This window comes from Sus scrofa, chromosome 10 (genome assembly GCF_000003025.6).
Source record: "Sus scrofa isolate TJ Tabasco breed Duroc chromosome 10, Sscrofa11.1, whole genome shotgun sequence".
In the NCBI taxonomy this organism is placed as follows: Eukaryota; Metazoa; Chordata; class Mammalia; order Artiodactyla; family Suidae; genus Sus; species Sus scrofa.
In genome coordinates, this window is record NC_010452.4 from 66,943,619 (window position 1) to 66,957,676 (window position 14,058).

Below are 14,058 nucleotides of genomic sequence, written 5' to 3' on the forward strand. Positions count from 1 at the left end.
CGGCTCGCCACGCTCGCCACGCCCGGATGAAACTCAGGTGTCCCAGGTCTTCACGTCCTCTGAAGGCTCCCTTGTCACATAAAACTTACACGGAAAAAATGCGGATGCTTTTCTCCCGTCGACCTGTCTTTCCTCAGGGCCCCTCGCACACTGTCCCAGGTAAATCCACCACCCCGGGCCGTGTTCTGGAACCCGGGAAACATCTCCGATGCATCCTTGGAGTGCCCACAAAGCCTCGCCCACAGCCCTGCCCTGTTAGAAAACACAAATGACACTCGCCCTGTCCCACGATTTCGCCTCAGTCGTGCATCTGAGACTCCGAGGCTCTCAGAAGCGTTGTGATGGGACAATATCCGGTAGGTTGACGGTTTCTCCCACCAGCTTCTGTTCGTGCCCGGCCCAGCCCTCTGTCCCCACAGCTGGTGTTTGTCTTCACCGTGTCAGGAAGCAGATGATACAGGAGCAGCCCAGAGAGAAAGAACGCGGCAGATTCTTAGCTCGCGACTTTCACGGCGAGGGGAAGGGCACAAAGCAGCAAGTCTAGAAGGACATTTTGATCTGAGAGGCCGCTTTCTTCTCCCCTTGCTTTCAGACTAGATGTGTTTTCCTAAATGGGAGGAAATGCAGAGAGAATCGTCAGGAGAAAACATAAGCAAAAACATTTACGTGCCCACAGGTTCCCAAGGAGCAGAGGACAGGTGTCAGACGGCAGGAGGATGCTGCCCAGCAGAGACCAGGCTCCCTGGCTGAGGGTCAGTCCCACGGGACACACAGCCCCTGCTGACACCTGCTGGGATGCGGCAGAAACGTCCATCCTAGAGCCTGGCCACTCGGGCCAGACTTAGCTCCGCAGTGCTGTGTGCCCGGCGGCAGAGGGGTCCGCAGACTCCTCCCCGGGCCCCCGAGTAGAGGGCCGAGCCAGCCGAGCCGCGGCCAGTGGACTGCAGACGCCTTTGGCCACAAACAAGGGGGCTGGACAGTGTCAGCCCACGGCCTGACCAGGCAGGGCCCTGGAGACAAGATGCTCCCTGTAGAGGCCAAGTCACCAGGTGACCTGGTCCCCAGAGACCAGGGAGCCTGCCCCCCCCCCCCGGAAATGAGCATGGTCCCTGGAAAGGAGGCTTCCAGGGCTGCCTGAGAATTGGCTGAGGCATCTCCCCCGCTGAGCGGATGGGGCTCAGAACATAGTGGGGTTAGATGGAAACTGTGCCTGTTTCCTGCCTGGATCCTAGAAAAATACGGTTTGCGAGCTGTGCCACCATGGGGGAAGGCTGCTCCTGGGGGCAGCTCGGGAAATGGTGAGGCTGCCTTCTGGGTCCCAGCTCCCCAAGCCAGAAGGCTAACAAGTACAGGATCTGGGGGGGGGGGGGTCCCTGGTTCACTGCCTGGGGCTCCGGGGGCTGGAGTAAGCTGCAGTGGACATCACCCCAACACCTTCATCATGTCCTTGGCCAGGGAGGACACGCCCGCCGCCTCCCGCTGCTGCTGACTTCTCTGCTCGTCCTGGAATGGCTGGCCTGTCTCCTCTGACTCCATCTCCTGGAGTCACAGACACTCTGCGTCTGACCCCAAAAGGGCCTCCTGCCCTTCCCAGTGTCACTGGAGCCAAGAGGACGAGACGGAGTTGGAGTCAGAAGCAAAGCAGAACTTCCCTCGCTTTCAGAGAAGGAAGAGGGGCAGGGTGGGCTTGCGGAGGCAGGCTCTCCCGCCAGGCCAGGTGGAGCGGCTTTGTAGGGATGGTCAGGGGCGGGGCCTGGCGGGGGCGGGGCCTGGTTGGCGGGGGCGGGGTTTGGGGCGGGCTCTCCTCCCTGTCCTCCAGCTCTGCGGTGCTCAGCCCACAGTCTCTGGGCGGGGCTGGCGGCTCCTCGTGGCGTGGTCCTCGAGGTGGCGGCGGCTAGGGTGCCTTGGCCCTGCACCGGGAGCTCTGCCCCGCGGCCCCAGTGAGCACGTGAAGCTGGGCGAGGCACAGAAGGAAACGGTGAGACCTAACGGGTTATCCCCAGATTCCGTTTTTAACTGTTCACGGCTTTGCGGGGAGCCCTCCCCTGCCTCCGTCTGCTCCTGGCTGTCGGTGCACCGGCCTGGTCCCAGCCAAGGAGCCGCGGTTAGGTCTGCGCGGCCGCCCTGGGCCGGCCCTGCCTTTCCCACCCCCGAGCGCCCCCATTTGCCTGACCTTTTAGAGACAAAGGACCCCTGACAGTTTAGATCCGTGGCCCAAATACAGCAAGAGGCAGGGTCCTGAACATGCAGGCCCCCAGCACTTTGCCTGCGGCCGCGCCCTGACACCAAAGCAGGGGGAGGCTCCCCTGCCGGGCCTGAACTCCCCTGGTGGCGCCCAGGTTGCTTCTGGGCAGAGAAGCATCAGGTCAGAGAGAGGGTCCCGGGCGTAGGGGTCGGGGCCTTTGGCCAGGTCGTCTCTGCGGAGGTTGGGGTGCGTCTTCGCTGGGGTGACCCCTCGACTCAGGGCAGCAGGGGTGAGGGTCACCGAGTGGGGGCCACCCACTTGGAAGGAGCTGGACTTGTGGGATACTGTTTCTCCGGGTTTGAGATGCATCCAGTCTCCGGGCGGGGCGGGTGGCGCGGGGGGCACCTGGTGACAGCTTTCAGGATTTCTCCCACCTGGAGCACACCTGAGTTGTTCCATTTCAAGGGGGGCTGAGGTGGCCCTTCTCACGGGCTTGGGGGATGGGTTTAGGGATCAGACGCGCTTGACTTACCGGTGGGCTACTGCACTCAGAGCAGGGCAGTCAGAAACGCCTTAATCCCAGTTGCTGGAGTCTCCCGACCACCTCGGCTAAAGTCGGCCTTAACGTCTGATTGAATCACTGCTTTCCCTGGCGACTGGGGTTCCCAGGCCGAGTGCAAGGTCTCTTTTATGCCAGGACCCTTGTTATCCCTTTGTCGCTTGAACATGAATGCTGGGCTAGTGTCGCTTTGCAGGGCCCTGGGCGCCCAAACCTAGAGATTATTTTAGCGGATCAGCCACTTCAGCTGCTGAGAATTCCTGCGGGGAAATGGGTCTGTAGCACAAGAGCTGCCTGCGATCGCCTGGTCCTCTCGGCTGATGGTGAAATCCCTCTGCCAGTCCCTGCCAGGATGTGCCCCTCTGAGCTGACGGACTTTTTCCGGGGCCTCTGGAGCTGGGGTTGTTCGCTGTGCAGGTGGGGCAGGTCTCCACTCCCTGGCTGATTATACCTTCGTGCCAGGACTTCCCATGACCTCGGTTATCCAGTTATGTGGTCTTTCCTCCCGCAGTGGGTTCCTTCATGAGCCTCCCTGATGGCTTGGCAAGCTGCAGCCTGGGGAGGGGTGCCCTGCCCACCATCATTCCCCAGCCACCTGTGGCCTCCTAGGTCTCTGCGGATTGGGGGTAATTCTCCCTTGGTGTAGGTTAGGGAATAATTGCATAGATCTGGGCTTCAACGGTGAAGGGTGGTTGCCGAGCTACTGGTTCGGGGGCCGCCCTTTTGGCAGTTGTGTCCACCTGTTGCAGCCCCTTCTGGTGATGCCTGCCATGAATCAGAGCCACCTTTTGGGGAAGCTGTGCTGTTTCTAAGAGCTTCAGTGTGCTTTAAGCCACCGTTCTCTGTTTATTCTCCACAGCAAGCGCACCGCTCTCCATGCAGGTAACCACCTGTGTGTCAGGTGGCAGACACACACCTGGAATCTGTGTAAATGCTTGAGACCGTCCCCGTCCAGAGCCCTAAGGCTCAGCTGAGGACTGGCAGCTCCACCTTGGGGCAGAAGTCCCTGGGGGAGTTTCTGTGCCTCTGACCTGGGGCTGGGAGGTCACTGCTCGTCCTGCCAGCCTTTTTCCCTCTGGTAGAGCTGCTTCCACCTGCGAACCGCTCCTCCAGCGTCTGGGACGGGCTCACTTCCTAGGTGGGGACGACTGGCATAGGTCGCAGCTGTGGTTCCCACACACTCGCACTCAAGGCCCTGTGCTGTGGGAGCAGGGAGACAGGATGGAGTGTGGGACGGGTTTCTATGGTGGCCACGGGGTGTCTAAAAACAGAGCCTGAACTGGAGTCGACCTTGGGGGGTAGCCCTTCTGTTCCTTTAGAACTTAAAAGAGCCTGAACGTGGTGTGGGGTCCGTCCAGTGACCGGCTGACCAGAGGCTAACTTTTCAGCCGCCTCTGGCGGGTTGTAGTGCTGCTGCACCTGTAGGCAGGGAGGCCAGCCTTGGAGGTTTAGAGCTGATTGTTAAGAGCATAACCACCAGTAATCAATTAACCACCCGAGTAAGTGTCGGCTTTTGAGTTAACAACCTAAGGGTGATTCCCTTTCAGGGATGTACAGGTCAAAGGGTCGGGCTACATTTGGGAGGGGCAGGGCAGGCCCTGAAGTAACTGCCTTTCAGTTTTTGAAAAGCCCTTTGCCTTCTGAATTCCATGCAAAAGGATCAGCATCTTCTCCTGTCACTTTTCACACAGAGCCATCAACTGTGGGTCCATAGGTAGGGGTCCAGATGCAGCAAAACCCAGCCATCCCCCGAACCCTGAGCCGCCACCTGGTTCCCAGAGGGGCGAGGCTGAGGTGGCCCCTTTTCCTCCCTTCTCTCTCCTAGGGTGGTCTTCGAGGAGGTGGGCCCGAAGCCCGGGTAGGTCACCCTAGTCTGTGAAATTTGAGCCTTTTTCTTGGACACCTTGTATCCTGGATGGCCCAGGTGGCTGAGAGCGGTGACAGGGTTTTGTCAGAGGCCTCCTTAGGGGTCTCTCCTCCAGATGTGGGTCTTTAAGGCCTTTAGTGAAGGTTCCCCAAAGGTGGTGGGGGAAATTGTGAACCTTTGGGGCAGGACTGCAGCCGTGTTGTTTCTGTTGCACGTTGGTTCCTGCCACTCGAAAGCAAAAATTTCCTGTGACTCTGAGGCAAGTGGAACATAGAAGAAGCCACCTTTTCAGTCTAATACAGACACCTGTTCCGGTGGACAGCAGCGTGACAGCAGGGTGTAGGGTTAGGGAACCACGGATGTCTATCTTCAGTGGCTTCACTGGCTGCCCCGAGATCCTGTGCCACCTGATATTTCCCACTGGGCATCTTCTTGATGAGAATGGGGGATCCCAGGCTGATTGGCATGGTCTAATAAGACCTGGTCCTAGGGAGTTCCCATCGTGGCGCAGTGGTTAACGAATCCGACTAGGAACCATGAGGTCGCGGGTTCGATCCCTGGCCTTGCTCAGTAGCTTAACGACCCGGCGTTGCCGTGAGCTGTGGTATAGGTCACAGATGTGGCTCGGATCCTGCCTTGCTGTGGCTGTGGCGTAGGCTGGCAGCTACAGCTCCGATTGGACCCCTAGCCTGGGAACCTCCATATGCGGCCCAAGAATGGCAAAAAAGACAAAAAAAAAAAAAAAAAAAGACCTGGTCTGTTGGGCCCTGTATCACAGAGGCAACACCCAGCAGGCTTCCCGGGCAGACAGAACTGTTTTCTCTTGGGCCGCTCAGGTCCAGGTTTAGGTGGACAATCACAGGACTGGCTCCTACAGCTCGTCCCACCCGTCCCTGGGCCTGGACCTCAGAGTTTACCCCTGGGCAGTCTGTCCTCAGCGTTAACATTATCGTCTTATGTCCTTTATCTAAGGGGTGCAGTCTCCATCTTGTCTCCCACTGGGTGTATGGTAGCCCCAGTTTCTGCAGGAGGCTCTTCCCAGCAGGGGACAGGTTGGGGACATGGGGGATGGGTGAGCGTGCATCATCCAGTTTACCTGCTGGTGACTCTGAATGCCCGTCCCGAGCCTTCCCTGATACCCCGCAATGTTACCACTCCTGTGGCCGAGCTCGCCTCGTCCGGAGTTCAGAACCAAGTCAGCGGCACGGTGTTGAGTGAGAATTCCGCAGGCTTTCCTCCCACGTCCAGTGTCGCCCAGCCCCCTGGCCTCACCATTCTTTTTTAAAAGTTTTTATTGGAGTTGATTAACGATGTGTTAACTTGTGCTGTACAGAACAACGACTCACGTATACATGTATGTGCATTTGCGTGTTCTTTTCCACTGTGGTTTATCCTGGGATATCGAGTGTAGGTCCCTGTGCTGTACAGTAGGTCCTTGTTTATCCATGCTAATGCAGTAGTTTGCCTCTGCTAATCCCAAACCCCCGATCCCTCTCCCTCCTCTTCCCCCTTGGCAACCACAAGTCTCTTCTCTATGTCTGTGAGTGTTTCTGTTTTGTAGATGTGTTGATTTGTGTCATATTTTAGATTCCACATATAAGTGATATCTTTTTTCTATATTGTCTTTGTCTGACTTCACTTAGTGTGATCATCTCTAGGCCCTCCGTGCTGCTGCCAATGGCATTATTTCTCTGTGTTTTACGGCTGAGTAATAATTCCACTGCGTGAATGTACCACATTCCAGATTACTCTGGGGTCACACTGGCTGTGCACTGCACCCAGATGTCGGTCACTGGGTGGAGTTGCTCCGAATTCGCCCACCCCATCAGAGTCTTCCAAGATCAGAGTAACCATCCTCCCTGCGCCTTCCAAAGCCCCCACCGCCCTCCTTCTGGGGCTCGGCCAGCTGGCGTGGGTGCAGGGAGGATGTCACCGGTGTGTCCCGTCATGGTTGCCAAAATGTTGTTACTGACCTTCCCAACTTGGGCCCCAGCAAGGGTCCTCCTACCCCGCTGTTGGACCAATGGAATGAGACCGAGTTAGGCTCAGAAGCCGAGGAAAGTCGTTTTCTTTGACGGAGAGGTGTGAGCTCGCTCGAGAGCACCCACTTGGCCCAGAAGGCCGCGGGTGGGGTTGCTCTGCAGGCTTCTTACGGATCAGGTGCCGCGGTGCAGCTCAGGCTCCCGGTTAAAGGGCTGGGCGAAGCATCTCTCCCCAAACTACACCACACGCCTTCACTTTTTTTTTTTTTTTTTTTTTGACCTTGGGACTGCTGATGACTTGTTTTCATTCTTCAAAGTTTGATTAAAGTGCAGTTGATTTTCAGTGTTGTGGTCATTTCCGCTGGACGCCAGAGAGGTCCAGTCACACACGTACACACATCCCTTCCCGCTCAGCTTCTCTTCCCACGTAGACGATCACAGAGTATTGGGTAGCGTTCCCTGGGCTCTAGGCAGGTCCCCTCTGGAGGTCACTCCATAGACCTCAGGGGGCAGATGCCGGTCCCAACCCCCAGTCCACCCCCCCCCACCTGTTCCCTTTGGTAACCATAAGATTTTCAAATTCTGTGAGTCTGTTTCAAGTAAGTTCATTTATATCTTTTTTTCTAGATTCTACATATAAGTAACATCATATGATTTTTTTCTTTTACTAACTTCCCTTAGAATGGTAATTTCCAGGTCTATCTGTGTTGCTGCCTGTGGCATTATTTTTTCTTTTTATAGCTGAGCAATATTCCAGTAATAAAATTCCAACATCTTATTCTTTCTCTCTCTCTCTCTCTCTCTTTTTTTTTTTTTTTTTTTTTGGCTTTTTAGGGCCACACTCATGCACATGGAAGTTCCTAGGCTAGGGGCCAAATTGGAGCTGTAGCTGCTGGCCTACGCCACAGCCACAGCAATGCCAGCTCTGAGCTGCATCTGCAACCTATGCCACAGCTCACAGCAACACCAGATCCTCAACAACCTGAGCAAGGGCAGGGATCGAACCTGAGTCCTCATGGATACTAGTCAGATTCATTACTGCTGAGCCACAACGGGAACTCCACATCTTTATCCACTCCTCTCTCGATGGACATTTAGGTTGTGTCCATGTCTTGGCTACTGTGGACAGTGCTGCAGTGAGCACTGGGGTGCATTTATCTTTTCAAATTATGGTTTTCTCTGGCTAGATGCCCAGGAGTGGGACGGCTGAATCATATGGTGGTTCTGTATTTAGTTTTCCGAGGAGCCTCCGCACCGTTCTCCATAGTGGTTGCACTAATTTGCATTCCCGCCAACAGTGTAAAAGGGTTCCCTCTGCTCTGCGCCCGCTCCAGCTTTCCTTGTTCATAGACGTTTTGATGATGGCCCTCTGGCTGCTGCGAGGTGACACCTCGTGGTCGTTCTGATCGGCACGTCTCTAATAACGAGGGATGTCGAGCCTCTTTCCACGTGTCGTCGCATCCTCTCGACTGCAGCGTCGCGCACGCTCCACGTCCGCGCTCCGTCTTCCCGCCACAGGCCTCCGTCCGTGGTCCGCGGGGCCCGCGTCCCCCCGCAGGACTGAGCTGCCTGCCGTCTCCGACCGCCAGCTCCCCGCCCGCGCCTCCGTGTTCCGGGCATCCCTCCCCTGCTGTGCTCCCTTCTGCAGCCTCCCCTCCGATGACATACAGAAATGTTTCCAAGTCTTCTATTTGGGGAGAAAAGTCGAGCACTCGTGGACATCCTGCTCATTTCCTTTTCTTTCCCACAAGGACTTGCATTTTGTTTCCACAAAATCTTAATTATGATGGTTATGAACCCGTCCTCTCCCGGCTGTCACCTTGCTCCAGACCTGAACTTGCACCTGCAGGTGGCAGCGCCCGTGAATGTCCCAGTTCACAGTCCTCGTGCCCCAGACTGAACGCACTGGCCGCCTCTTGGGGAGCCCTGGCTCTGCCTGCCTCCTCCGAGCCCTCAAAGGCAGTGTTTCGTGATGAACCCGCGTGTGCCGAACGTGCTCGGAGAGTCGCCTCGGCTCATCCCCGCCACATGTGTAAGTGTGTCTGAGGTTGTCTCCTGAACACCCCAGATTCCACAGCCCCCCGCCCCAGAAGGCCGGCGCTGTGGTCAGAGGGGCTCTTGGCTTTGTCCCCTGCGGTGCCGGGGACACAGTGGATGTCAGGTGGACGTGAGCGAACGTGTAAGACAAGGAGAACCCGTGGCTTGATGACTAGAAGCTCATCCAAACTCCAACCCTGGCATGAAGCTCTTTGCAGCAAACAGCCTGCAGGCCAGCCCCCGCGCCAGGAAACAGGCTCCCTCTCTCCCTAAACCTCTAAGCCAAATCCCATCCGTCTCTCAGCTGATACATTTAAACTTGGGGAAAGAATGGCGGGTCTTTACTTTATGGAAACAATGTGCTATTTAAAAAATAAAAAAGGAAGCCCTCACTGTAAATATCAAACTCTGGGCGTCTCCAGGGAGGGGGCTGGGTCGGCATCCCCAGCTCGGTGACCGTGGTCTTAGGGACGCTGGACCTTGGCTCTCGGGGGCTCTAACTGGGCAGCACGGGTTCGTCTGGTGGCTGGTTTGCTTTGCTTCCCCTGCGAAAGGGCACCTCTCTGGGATTTGCTTCGGACAGTTGGGCAGGAACGCAACAAAATCGGCCTTGAGCAGATAATTCACAGAGCTTGACTGATAATATATGATGCTGTCTGCTTCTACATATGTCTGAAGTTTTCCATACAAAATTTTTTTAAAAAAAAAAATTCACATCTGTCTCTAGAGCAGTGCCAGCAACTCCCAGCCCTGAGGCAGCACAGCCTCTGCTCCCATCTGTGCCCTCGGGGTTGTCAGAGCGGCTTTTCAGATGCCACACTCCATCCAGATTCCAGAAACAGAGCAGCTTTCAAGCATTGTCCCTGAGATAATTCGGAAAAGAAGGCTGCGCTCATGTGTCCAAGGTCATCACAGCATCTCGGAAGCAAGAGCCCGAGGGAGGAAACCCTCTCCTTTACTGCCGGGACGGTGACCAGTTTATCCCCAGTCCGTGTCCTGTCACACAGGTCTCTGCGAAGCTCATGCTGTTTGGATGCAGCAGAAGAATGTCTTCCCTGAGCCCAGCGGAGAGAAGAAAGGGGCCAGGGTGGCTGGGAGGAGCCGGGCGAGTCGGGCGGGTGCTGTGGGGGGTGACTTCTGAGCCCGCGGCTGGCTCAGCAGCTGCCCTGAGTGTCCACAGAACTGGGAGCACACGTGTAATGCCGTTACCTTCGCAGAAACAGAGAGCGAATGGTGAGGCTCTGAGGTCCCTGGGCCGATGGATGCGCTGCATCACCACCTCACCAGGTGCGAGGGGGCTGCAGTGCGGCACCGTGAGCGGCAGCCAGGCTGCTCCTCGCCACCCTTTGTCTGTCTGTATCCTGGCACCGACGGTAGGTTTCATCCCGCAATGACTCACACAGCCTTTGTCTTTTGCAAGAAGAGTTTAAAGATACATAAAAATTCATGGACGTTACATGAATGAAATGAAAGATGAGATCAGAGCCAAGGGAAAGCAGGGAAAAGAAGCAGCCTCAGCAATGGGTTTTGCACACAAAATGCACACAGAGACCCTGTTATACCCTCGGCAAAGAGCCAAGGCCTGGGCTCTAGGCCGTCTGTAGACACTCCAAGGAGAAAATGTGCCAGCAGCAGGCCATGGGGTGTGCAGAAGATAAATCTAAGCTCACTTATTGAGACATATTCCCAGTCCTGGAACAAGATCAGAGAGCAGTTCCTCTTGAGAGTCTGCTGATAGAGAGTCAGTCCATCTTACCAGGGAGGAATGTGCTTTGCAGTGGAGGAGAGGCCACGAGAAGGCAGAGCTCACGCCTCGGATGTGCAGGATGCCGAGCGCTCTCAAGTCATCTCAGCAGCAGAGTGGGGCTTGCAAAGCGGCACATGTAGCTGAACCCTCATCCGCCTTCCTTAGGGGGCCCTAAACCTCGACACCTCTTTGGAGAGAGCGAGAGGCACCTGGCCTTCCTTGACCCTGGGTGTTGTTTTGTGCGATGGGCTGAGTGCAAAGGGCCTTGCACCAACCCTCAGCACCATCGCCATCAGTACTGGCCTCACCAGCACAGCAGCAGCACCAGTGGCATGGCACGCGGGCAGGGACTAAGCTATGCTCACACATGTGAGGGAGTCACGCGCTTAGGATGCTGCGACACAGACCCGCACGGCGCGGCACACGGAGACAGAAACAGAAGAGAGATGGTGTTTCACTGAACATTACGGGTTTTGCTGTAAAGTTTTAACTCTCTCAGAGAGCTATTGAGCCAAGCAGGGGTGTGAGAATAAAGATGAAGATGCTGCCTCGGGGGAGAAAGACCAGCAAAGACCAACAGGGTGGGACCAGCAGGCAGCCAGGGCCCCACTCCCGCCCCTGGATGGTAGCCGAGCACCTCAGGGCTGCCAGACCCACATCGGCCCAGACCTTGCTGCTCTGAGATGAGTGGACAGAGAATAGGTGGCACGGCACCCAAGGGGCGTGTGTTCACCTGTGTGCACAGGTGTGGGCAGAGGCCCCAGCTCCAGGGTAACTTCCGGGGACCCCCTTTAGCGCTCACTCTCGTTGCCCACACCCAGATTCGCCTCCACGGAGGAGGAGCAAGAGTCAGGGCGGAAAAGAGGGTGATGAAAAAACGGGGGGAAACACAGTAAAATAATAGATAAGAAGGACTGAAAGCACCTCTCACAGCAGCACATCTGAACCTGAACACAGGCCACTGCACAGCCAGGCCGAGAACTGAGTTTGGGGCCAAAAGAGACAACACGAAAATAAAGTTAAACTCTGTGGCGGTCCGTATTGCGAATGCTGAATAATTAAGGCTGTCACTCGGTCCATAAGAAAAGGATGAAGAGACCACGTGTGGGTACAGGGAGCCAGGCTGTAAAGTGACCGGAGACAGTATCCAAACAAACGCCTTTCGAGAGGGGAGGCCAGGATGAAAGGAAAAAGCTAACATCAAAGAAAACAGGCTGCTCAGTTTACAGTCGTGCAGTATCCGCAGCAATCGCGTAAAGACAGACACCCCACAGTGCTCCGAGGAGAAAATTCTGCAAACACTCTGCTGGTTGGCATAGGGCAGAATGGACAGACATCTCGGGGCAGAATATAAACGCAGTCTGTGCAAAGAAACACATAAAACACTAAATTCCGTTCAGTGAAAGAGAAGTGAGGCAAAGGTTTGATCCGAGGATTTTATATCAGTCTGTGAAGATAGAGAATTCCACAGGTTTGAGACAGCAGAAGATACACCTGCCAGATCTTCCTTCTGGAAGGGATGCTCAGAAACACGCCCACTGAATAGTGGATGGAGGGGAGCGCAGAGTGTCTGCAGGGATCCAGCCATGGTCACTGAGTGGGGCGAAGAGACAGCCTTCGCCCGGCCATGGCCATCAGTCTCAGTCTGTTTCAATAAGCTCCCTCCCATCCTTTTCCTTCTACAGATTTCCGCTTGAATCGCAAGCCTCGCCCAGAAGATGCATTTTTCAATCCTGTTCCAAAGAGTAAGGTTTGTTTACGTTGTTAGTAACATGTGACTGTATTTAAAGGGAAGCTGTCAGTTGCAATTACACTGGCACCAGAACTGACCTATTTGAAAGCTGACTTGATTTGAGAGTGATCTAATGCTTCCCCTTGCTAAGACTGGTATCTTAGCAAGAAATTTAGAAATAATAAAGTTGTGAAGCTTCATTAAGAAGCTGAAAAATAATCCATAATTTTGGCCCAGATTTCCAGCCTGCGGGTTTACCGCAGCGATGACAGCATCTGTGGGCTGAGAACAAAGGCAGAAATAAACCTGGGGTGGGGGGGTGCAGATAACGGGGATGCCAGGTCCCACGGGGAAGGCCACGGAGGGGATTTGCCCACAAGCGAGACGCCTGAGAGCCTCAGGGCTCCAGGTCACTTAGTGGCAGCCCCGTGGGGTGACTGCAGATCCAGAGCAGCTTCTAGGTGTCTGAGCAGAGCCTGACCCGAGGCCAGGCTGCTGTCCAGGCCTGTGAACAGTGTGGAGACTGTGACGGAGCGGCTGGGGGAGGACGTGCGGGCTCAGGTCCCGCTGGGTCTTCACCCGCGTCCCTCGGATCCTGGGGAGAGGCAGTGCCCCCCAGCACTGTCCTCCCCGCACGGACTGCAGTCAGGGGACACTGGGGACCAGGCTTTCTTCTCTCTGCCTCTGGTCCATCCCAGGGGCCCTCCGGTCTCTCCTAGGCTCTCAGGAAGCATCCTGATCTCCACGGGCCAGGCCCTCCTTCCGTGCTAAAGCTGGAGAGTCAACCCCTTTGGGCTCACCCATTCTCGTCCTGATCAGCTCACTGCGACCAGGGCGTCACTTCAGCCACTGCGCCTGGAAGGATCCCAGGATGCCCGTGCCAGCTGCGACTCTCCCGCCCTGCCCGGGACGGGAGTTGCTGGTGCCTAGAGGCTGTGGCTTTTCTCCTCGTGGCAGGGGAGCCCCACCCCGCAGTAAGGCTCAGACCTGCTGTCACTGCGGCTGTGGCCCCCTTGAGCTCTGCTGTCACCAGGTGACTGGCCCGCCGAGCGGAGTGGAAGAGGTCACTGTCTCCTGGGGGCAGGGGTTTCAGGAGCCACTCGGGGTCCCTGTTTCTCATCCTGGGCCTCATGATGGGGTTGTGGGTTGAGAGGGAGATGGATGGGTGACCCCAAACGGGAGCCCTGCTGTCCCGCAGAGCCGTATTGCACCTAGGAGCTGAGTGTGCCTTCAGCGACGATGACACCATGGCCCCAGGCGTCGCTCTGCATGAGACCCGGGCATCACCTCGTTTGTCTGTGCCCAGCCAGGCCCCTAGAACACCCTTTCCCTCCACTCATCTCTGTCTCCAGAGTTGTGGGGCCCACGGGCGGGAGGCCTCCCCCCGACACCCCCTGGATCAGACGTCTCTGCGTCAGAAACCACAGGGCATCGCCGGCCGCCCTGTCTCCGCAGCTCCTCATCCTGGCCCCTGCGGAGGCCCCGCGCTGGGCAGGCCCGCGGGCCTCGAGTGTCCCTTGTCCCGACAGGCTGTAGGACTCTGGTTATCGCCGCTGCCCGGACCTGAGGCTGCTCCTCCCTGGAAGGGACAGCACGGGGCACCCAGGGGCCGTTTGAGTCCCCTGGCAGCGTTGGCCATCTCTGAAGTCCCAGCCTAAGGGGCTGCCGCACGAGAGGGCTCCCCCGGCCGCTCCGCCAGCTCGCACCCCGTGTGTGTCCTGTCCGTGCGGATCGCGCTGCCGCCGGGTCAGGAGCCCCTCGGGCGCGATGACATCACCACGTCCGCCCCGACGGTGCGCTCTCGAGATGCTGAAGAGCCCAGCATCACTGTGTGGGTGCGGGAGCTGGGGTTGATTAAATTCCTGGCAGCTGCTTTGCACGGAAAGTTTGTTAATCCGTGATTAATCTCACTTCTTGACATTTGCATTTCATTTGATGGACCGTTATTA

General features: G+C 56.5%; 1 long non-coding RNA gene across 1 annotated transcript in view; it reads left to right on the forward strand.

Annotated features, from left to right (window-relative positions):
* Positions 1,854-14,058, forward strand: part of LOC102159132 — a 31,558-nt gene continuing 19,353 nt past the window's right edge. The window contains exon 1 of the long non-coding RNA XR_002336446.1: positions 1,854-1,978. This is a non-coding gene — a long non-coding RNA (uncharacterized LOC102159132). The remainder of the gene's footprint in view (positions 1,979-14,058) is intronic.